Source organism: Alligator sinensis, unplaced genomic scaffold, assembly GCF_000455745.1.
Source record: "Alligator sinensis unplaced genomic scaffold, ASM45574v1 scaffold20_2, whole genome shotgun sequence".
Lineage (NCBI taxonomy): Eukaryota > Metazoa > Chordata > Crocodylia > Alligatoridae > Alligator > Alligator sinensis.
This window is the reverse complement of record NW_005842012.1, coordinates 1246906-1256114: the sequence shown is the minus strand read 5'-3', so window position 1 is coordinate 1256114 and position 9209 is coordinate 1246906. Positions and strand designations below refer to the sequence as shown.

General features: G+C 45.3%; 1 long non-coding RNA gene across 1 annotated transcript; it reads left to right on the top strand.

Annotated features, from left to right (window-relative positions):
* Positions 1-163: 163 nt before the first annotated feature.
* Positions 164-6715, top strand: LOC102384938. Its single transcript, XR_323633.3, has 4 exons — positions 164-254; positions 3160-3226; positions 5679-5829; positions 6135-6715. It is a non-coding gene; the product is annotated as an uncharacterized LOC102384938 (long non-coding RNA).
* The last annotated feature ends 2494 nt before the right edge of the window (positions 6716-9209 follow it).

The window sequence follows — 9209 nt, the reverse complement described above, 5'->3', positions numbered from 1 at the left end:
GGAAAGAGCCCTAGCAGTGAATCAGGAGCCCAGCTGTTGGTTGCCAGGGCAACTGGAGCTAGCGAGAGATCACACCTGCCAGTGGTCAGCTGATTGAAATGGGCAGTGCCTGGCTCCCTTATAAACCTTAGGAGCTGAGGCCAGTGGCAGTTCTCTACCAGCAGCCAGAGAAGAAGGAGCTCTTGGTCATGGAAGAGAGGAGAAGCCTGAGGCAGGAGCAACGTCTGAGACTGCTGCAGGATGAAGAACCTCTGGTAGGCTTGAGAGTAGTTCTAGCCGGGTGGCTTATGTTTATGTTATAGCCTAGGGGCTTGTATTTGTGTTGCTATTTGTGACTGGTGGTTTGGGTGAGGCTATTAGGGGTTGGAGAAAGGCCTCATAGGGGACCCACAGCAGTGTGGGAACCCCAGCACCAGCAGGGGCGCAGCATTTGGGATGCACAGACCCCAGCCCCAGAGAGGGGCAGTTGAGAAGCCCCAGAGAAAGGGGGCATTGCTGAGAAGCCCCAGTGCGGGTGTGGTGAGCCCCAGAGAAGGGGGCAGCGCTTGAGAAGGCCCCGGAGAGAGGGCGGCTTTATTGTGAGGAGACCCTTGAGAAAAAGGGCAGTGAAGAGCCCCAGGAGAGGGAGCAGCATTGTGGAGAAATGCCAGAGAGAAGACGCAGAGAGAGACAGGGCCATGGAGAGCCCGAGCGCCAGAGAGAGGGTGTAGACCCAGACCGAACAACATCTATTCCAGCTGCGAGGCCTGGGGCATGGTAAAGGGATGGTTGGAGCCACGCATAGCCCCTAAGGCTAGGGTGCCCCTGAAGCACCCATTGTAGAGCGGGACCCATGAGGGGTTTGGGAAACCACGGGGTCCAAGTAACCAGCGAGAAGTGATCAAGAGGGCATAAAAGGCAGCCTCCCTAATATATAGTGTCATCAAAGATGTGGTGGGCGAGAATTTGAGGGTGCCCTTGGGCCAGCTTGGCACGGGTAGGGGGCCTTGAGGAGATCACGGCCCTCCTGTAGGACCCTGCCGTGACAAAACCAAAAAACTGGAAGAGCCCAGACATTTCCCAAGTAGGTTAAACAATTAGACATGCTCGGTAGCTGTTTGTGAGGATGCAAGGTATAAGACCATATACATGTACTGCTTTGGATACAGAAAAATGCTGTTCTAATTTACTAGACAAGCAACCCCCCCTTCCTCCCCCTCCCACACTCCAATATGGATTCAATTCCCTGATCTAAATCTGACAGATTAGGAATTTAATCAAGGCCCTTCTTCCATCTCCCCCATCCAGTAATCACCACCCAGTGACTACTGGGTATTTTCGGGCAGGACCCTCTCTATTTTGTAGACGTGGCTTAGATGCCCTAATTCAGAGTTTCCAGCTCAGGATCCTGAACAGAGGGAATCACTTGCCTGGCTATAGTATTAGGCACCTGTCAGCACTGGCCAGTCTCTTTCCCCATCTTTTTCATCTGTATTTCATACCTGGAAAGCATAAATGTTACCCACAGCACCAACGATCCCTACTTTCTTGAACTGTATGGGGAGCTTGATTGTTTAACTAGGGGCTGAGGACTTCACTAAATGGTGAAGTGCCTGGCAGCTAGGAATTCAACAATATTTTACTTTTGAGGACCTGAGTTTATCTGCTTTGAAGTGAGATGCTGTTGCAGTTGAAATAAGGATGGAGTTGAGCGAGATGAAGTATCGTGAATTCTTACCATACTTAGTGGGGGTTACATGGAAAGATGGCGTTCTGTTGAATTACAACTGTATGGAGATCTGCTATATTTTATATACTAAGCCCAATACCCTTCTGGTTATAGGCTATAGATTTCTATGCAGTTCCATGAGGAACTGAGGGTCTGTAAATAATTAATTAAATGAATGGATTGATGCTAGGTATGAGGACTCTAGACTCCTTGCTTGCTGGTGAGATTTCAAGTGCTCTGAACAAATTGAGATGCTCATGTGTTTCACAATCTTTGAGAAGTCCAGCTGACACCTTGCATATTAAAATCACTCTCTATAGCGATGGATAAATTGCCTGTCAAAGATCATCAGAAGGCAATATGAAAATATATAGATTATATTGAAACCATGCTTTTAAATTTAAATATGTAAGAGCAACAAATGGGGGAGGTCTGCATGAGAAACACTTGTAGAATTACTGTCTAACAGCTTTTGTTTAAACATCCTTCATGGTATTTCAAATACTATTTGCTATATTTTATGTTATTTGCAATGTTTTATGTGCATGCAATATTTGTTTACTAAGAAATTACTGATATATATGGCATTCTGCCTCTGAAGTTAATTGGGAGCTTTCTTATATCAGGATTTTAAGTAGAAATTGTTGCACAGAACTTAAAACAAAGAAGCCCTGAAAAAGCAGAACATCTGTCTATTTTTAGCAAGGAGTTAAGCTGAAGTGAAGGACAAAGGAGAATACAATGGAGTAATGGATAATGTTGCCTCAGTATTCCCTATCCTTCTACACTTACTCAATGATAATTTACAGTACTCTTTATTTGATGAATCTGTCACTTCACCTTCCCATGACTACAGTGATCATGAATAAGCATGGGTGTCACCATAGAAACGCCTAGAAGCAAGCTTTCTTTTTCAGATAACCTATTGATCCATATTTCTGGTACCCAAAAAGACTACATACCTAATAGACAAGTTTTGAAAACTAATAGGCACAGGCTATTGGCTCTGAAAACCAGAGAGACTGTATATTTTTAAGTAATAGCTCCAACATGTTAGCATACATCTTATACTGTTGACTTCCTTTACTCTTGATACTGCATACCTCCTGTGGCACTTGCCTTATTATTAATTCATGGCTCCACATAAATGTTTCTCTTTCTGTACAGAAATGTGCATCATGTACCCACAGCATGGATCCTTATCTGTTGTACTTGTTCCATTCACCAAGCTTACAATGACATCAGTGAGTGCTCGATGTGCAAAGAGAATATGGAATAGGCAGTTTAGAGAGGAAAGCATTACATTAGATGTGAAGGGGAAGAACTTCAGGATTAATAATTTTCCTGGTTTAAAAACTACCAATCACCTTGAAAATGACTGGTTCTTATTATATCATTTTGATGTCCAGATGTCAAAGATAATCAGCATCATTATTCCCCTTTTCCATTAGGGGCAACAGATGCACAGAAGATGAAGTGAAGTGACTCCTTCAAGCTCCCTCAGGAAGTCAGCGGCAGGTACAGGAAGAGTGTCCACCTCCCAAATCCTAGTCCAGTGCCCTATTCACTGTAACACACAGCCTTTGGGAGTCATCAATTTTTCACCTGCTCATGACTGGGAATGAATAAAATGGCAGTGTGGTATACCCAGGTTAAAATTAGCTAATACCCTACATCAGTGGGTCTCAACCTGTTTAGACTCAAGACACCCCTCTATAACTTTTGTGAACTGAACGGTACCCCATTTCAAAAACAAGTTTGGTATTGCAGCATTATCTCCTTGTAAAGGGCCCAGGAGCAGCCAGGCAGGGAGAACCTGAGTTTATTTCTTCACAATTGCTTATCTTCTCAAACCTCATAACACCCTTCAAAAGATCCTATGGCAACCTAGCTAAGAATCACTGCCCTACCTTATTATCAGTCACTGATTCCAGCCTTTCCCTGGATCTGGCAATACACTAACTCAGCCTAACTCTTCCTGGCTTTCCACTGTCTGTCTTCTCTAATTTCCTCCCAGGAATCATTTCTTGTAACAATGACTTCCCTCATATTGTCTGCCAATTATTTCTGTGGTCTTGCTCTGGGCCTCATTGTCAGCCCTCCATGGTACCCTATTCTTACGTATATATCACATGCCCAGACCACATCAGCCCTCATTTTTCTAAGCTAGTTCTCCATGCTAATTTGTTTGCTTAAAATCATCATATGGCACAAGTATATCTCTATTTCTGTGCTCTTGTAAAACCAGCTGCATTTGAAACTTAGAATGTGCATTATTAAAAAGCAGAGATGTATTGGGCAAGTAAAAGCAACTAAATACTTTGGAAGCGATTTAAATAATTCTCTCTACTACTTTCAGGTTCCACAGTAAGGTTCATACTTCCATAGGGTCCTTGGGACTGATGGTTTTTCTTCGGTTTATCAGTGTTTGTAATGGGAGCTCTTCACATCAGACTCAGAAGAGAACTGGCCCCCTCAGACATCTCTACTCCAGCTGTGGAAAATTATAGTAGCAGTCCTACTAATGCATACTGCGAGATTTTTATAATGCAATGGTATAAAGACCATTAGCACAGGTGTTTGTTTCAGACACCCTCTGCTGCAATAACATTTTTCTTCAAAATTTGCCAATGAAATTTTCCCAGTCATTCTATTTTAACTTTGTTTCACTAAATCCGAGAGTGATGAACCATGGAAAGTTCACAGCACTGTTAAAATGTACATCTGCTAGCTCAAAAGCTGTTCTAAGACTTGAACAATTTCCACTCAGGGTGAAAACAGACGTTGCCTTTGTGATGCCACAAGCATTTTTATGGCAGCACAAAGGCCATGAAAATCCCTTGCTTGATATTTGTTGCCATGCCCCTCATTACAACACAAATGTGCAAAATCTGTGGCCACAACAAAAGTGGCATCAATTTGTGCCACTATTTAGGGGTGGATGTCTATTTGCTTTATGGTGCAAGAGCATGGACAGCCTGGAGCTGCGCACATTTTCCAGCTGCCCTGGGAAGATGCTCTGGAGCTTGAGGGGCCTGATCCTGAGCAACCCAGGAATTCTAATGCAGGATCAGGCCCCTCAAGCCCCAGAAGCACCTGACCACCTTTCCCTTCTTACCCTTCGCTACTGCCTATCATCCTTATAAGTCTTCATGATTTCCTCTGTATCTAAATGCAGAGGCCCAGCAGGAGTACTGTTCTACCTGTTGAGCTCCCACATTAAAACCTAGGGACTAGGAGAAGGATGAGACAGGATATCATTATGGATGGCACTGGAAATTATGTCTGTAGCAGTCAAAGTGATAGGGAATGTAGAGAAACACCTCTGAGCTGGGGAGCACTGTTCTGTCTACTTTCATGGGGTAGCAGGTTAGAGTGCAACTCTGCCACAGTCCAAGCATAAGATCGCTGTGATGAGCCAAGTGGCAACAGATGTTCCACTGCTCAGGATCTGGCTGGGTTTGCATGGGGAACAGTACAAGGACAAAGCTGCATGAGCAGCAAGTTCCCATCTGACTGCCACAGCCCTGCTTGCTCTTCTCCTCCTCCTTACCCAATAAAGATTCCAGTCAGTGGGCAGGAAGAAGGGACAGAGGTGTAATTGGATTCTTGAATGCCTGCAGTGGCAGCAACACATAAGACAGCATTAAGTGGCTGTACTGTTGGGGGTGTGGCAGTGGCCAGCCTGGCAATGCAGCTGCTGCTATTTTTGCACACCCACTGCCAGGGGCTAGTGCCTCAGAACCCGCCCCACCCCCATTCATTGCACTACTGAGTGGAGCAGGCTAGCTTCCTTCCCTGCAGCATGGAGGCTTCTTTTCTCCCTCTGTTCAGTATCAGGGAAGGAAGACTATATCAAAGTTACCATAACAGGTTCCCCAAAGACTTATGGGCTAGATTTTGTGCACAGTTCTTTCTTATTTCTAATGTATTCAGTGGGAGTTTTCCCTCTTTTTTTTTGTGGATGCAGTTAAATAAAGCAGCAAGTTCCCTGCTACTGCTCTGAGACTGGTTTGAACTGAGTGTTCCATTTTAAAAGAAATTTAGTGCGAAGGAGGAAAGAGTTTATGAGCATCACACCCAGCCCACATAAAGGATGAGCAGCCAACACAGGAGAATAGGTGAATAAACAATAGTGGCTGGCAGAAGAATGGAGGTAGAGAATATAGAGGATAGGGAACTGGGGATGGGTGGGTGACAATGAGTTGGGGAAAGAGAGCTAAACCAGTTAGGGGACTGGAGATAGGATCACAGACTAGAGAAACCAGCAGAGAATCTGTTCTCCCTCCTTTTGGCAACCTGGTTGGACAATTTGGTGCAGTTCTCTCCCTTTCACCCCTAAAATGTTTGGGAGAAGGTGCAGGTAGAAAGTTAAGCAAGGACATCACAGCAGTAACTCTCTCTCTCGCTCTCCTTTTCATATAAGGACTTAGAGGAAAAGAGGAAAATCAACTGGAACACGTGCTCTGCAGAGACCTCGCTGCAGATGGTACATCTGTCTATTGTTGTCACAGCATTATATTGATAATCCAAGTGCTGGTGTGTATGCGTAGAGACATAAAAATCCTGTAATAGCTAGGACAGCCCACATTTCTGTGCCATTGAAACTCCAAGTGATATGACGCATGGTTCTCACCAGGGGTTGGAAGGAAAGAGCTGTCAAAGGTCAATGGAACTGTACAGATAGATGAGATGTGTATAGAAAGAAAGTATGATTCATGTTGGATCCTCTTGATTCATTTATTCACATCCTTAAGAACTGAATCATTTGTATTAAAAGCAACAACTTCCAGAGGAGTATCATTAGGAAACAAAGACTTAATGATATCTTCTCTAAGACTTTATCAAAACAGAACTCTACTGTACAGTGAATCAGCTAACCAGCCAAGAATATATATCATGAACATTATTCCTAAGCACCTGCTCTGAAGAGGAGCTATCATTCTACTTTCAAGGGAAGATAAACCAAAGACAGCAATAACTAACAAAAACAGAAAATCTTTTCCAGATGAGCTGCTATTAATCATCTATTTTTGTGGGTCTTTTTACTTTTTTTAGGTAATAATATGTACGGATGGCAACCCTTCTATGCAATGGTGAGTTTCAGGAATCGATGGTCTATTTATTTATTTATTTATTTATTTATTTTTATATATATATATATATAACTTTCTACCTGCCAAGGGGACACAAGGGCCCAAAAAGTAAAAAATAAAACTTAATACAAGGTTGCACTAGAGAGGGCTCAGCTGGAGGAGGCTAGAGAACAATACAGGGAAGCCAGGGGCATCCCTGATCTTGCACCTCCTCCTCCAAGGCAGTGTCCACAGCCACCAGGGCAGCAGAACAGGCACCCTTTCATCTCAGATGCCTTGTGTGCTACGGGCAAGAGGTCTCAGCCACCTTCACCTTTAAAAAGTAATAATAGGATGCAAAACTCTAAGGAACTCAGGCCAAGGCAGCCAGAAGGGGGTTGGGTATGGCCTGCTGAGCCCCTGATTCCAGCCTGTTTCTTTCCAAGCAGTGTGTGTCTGGGAGGATGGGTTTGCAAAATGTGGCTGGGGGACCAAGCAGCACCCAAGGCTTGGCCCCTTTCCCTGCAAAGCTGCCAGGCCGACAAGGGAAGAATGCCAAAATAGCTTGCTGCTGTAACCTAAGTGTTTATTTTAGTCAAGTGTTTGGCATTATTTCATTGTTGCTTTTATATTGTTTTTTATTTTGGATTTTAAACCACATTTCCAGACCCATTTCATTGTCACTTCCTGCATCTTCTTTGGTGTCAAAGGTCACGTGACATCACTTCCTGATGTGATACTACTTCCTGTGAGGTCTTTGAATATGGCTCACCGGCCCACTGGGTGATAAAAAGTCCGTGATCCGGCCCCACATTCAAAAAGGTTGGACACCCCTGGGCTAGAGGTTGAGGCTGGCTCAGATCCTCAGAAGAGGAATGAGCTGTTCTGGGAGCCTTACAAAGATAAGGAGTTTGTGTTACATAGTTGATTTCCTTTTAGGTTTTGCTGACCAAAGGCTTTGGGTTGTGGCTATGTGGGTGGTTTGGAGGCTACAGGGGGTGCCTGGAATGCACTTGGTACTGTAAGCCCTGTGAAGGTCAGAGAATGGGTAGGCTGTGATAGAGAAGCAGTGGCCCTACCAGGTTTAAGAAACCAGAGTACTGAGAGAAGGGAAACAGTTCTGCAAGAGCTAAGGGCCCAGGGGCTGGTAAATTGTTTTAAAGACAGGGCCATGAAAGCTGGGTAACGCCCGCGAGGTATGGGTGTGGCTACGGGGACAGTTGGAAGCCAGGATTGTGGCCCCTAAGTCATGATTAGGAAGTACTCATGCTTAAGTGGATCCTTAGAGAGTCCCTGAGGTCTGGGTTAAAGGGATCGCATACCCTAGAGATACATAAAACAGCAGAGTTTGGGAAAAGTCCTGAGGACTGAATTTGGGGAGGCAGAGAAGCCCCCAGGGGCTGAGCTAAGAAGAATGGCACCAAAAGAGTTACTCTGACCTTGAGTGGCAGCTTCTAGGAGTGTGCAAAATGGGCCATATTTGATTCAGATTTGGCCCAAATTGAGGACAGGGATTCAATTAATTGATTTGGATCACTGTCCCCAATTTAATTCAGCTGAATCTGAATCTGAAGATTTGATACTGATCCAGAAAATAGCGATTTGGAAATAGACACAGCTTTAAATGTTTTTTTCTACATACCTCAAGGTACCAGGCATGGCTCATGAATGCTGCGATGCTGGGGCAGATGAAGCATCCCACAGGCTTTGGGTGGGGGTGGGGGGGGAGGACGGGACGTGTGCTTGGCAGCAAACCCAGAAGTGGACCAGAACTACTTCTGGTCCACTTCCAGGTCCACCAAGGAGTACGTGGGGGGGGCGTGGCCCCCTGGTTCGGCAATCAGCTGTAGGGGCACCCCAGGTGCCCACCCCAGACCTAGGAGGCACCAGTCACCGAGCCAGGAAGGGGGGGGGGGCAGCGTGCTCCCCAGAGGACCCAGAAGTGGATCAGAAGTGCTTCTGGTCCACTTCAAGGCCTTCTGCTGAGTACACTGGGGACCCCCCCTCCCCCCCATGCTCTTGTGGAATGCTCCATCTGCCCCAGCATTGCAGTGTTGACAAGTTGCCTGGTACCTTACGGTATTTAAAGTTGCCTGGTACCTTAACATTTAAAGCCATGTCTATGTCTGAATCACTGAATCTTTCCGAACCAATTTGGAGGGTTCTGATTCAATTCAGAGAGATTAAAGGGTCTCCTGATTCAATTTAGACTTGGAGATTCAGCCACCAAATCAGGCCATATCTCCACTGAATGGAATCAGGAACCGAAGCTTCAAACAGCCCTAGCAGCTTCCCCAGGTAACAACAATAACATCAGGGTGTGGCAGGTAAGAGGTAGGAGGAAATTGGGGGCCAGAGAGTGAAGCAAGCTAAGTGGGGCTGGTAGAGGGCACTGCAGCCAGCCTCAAAGGTCAAGTCCTGTCACA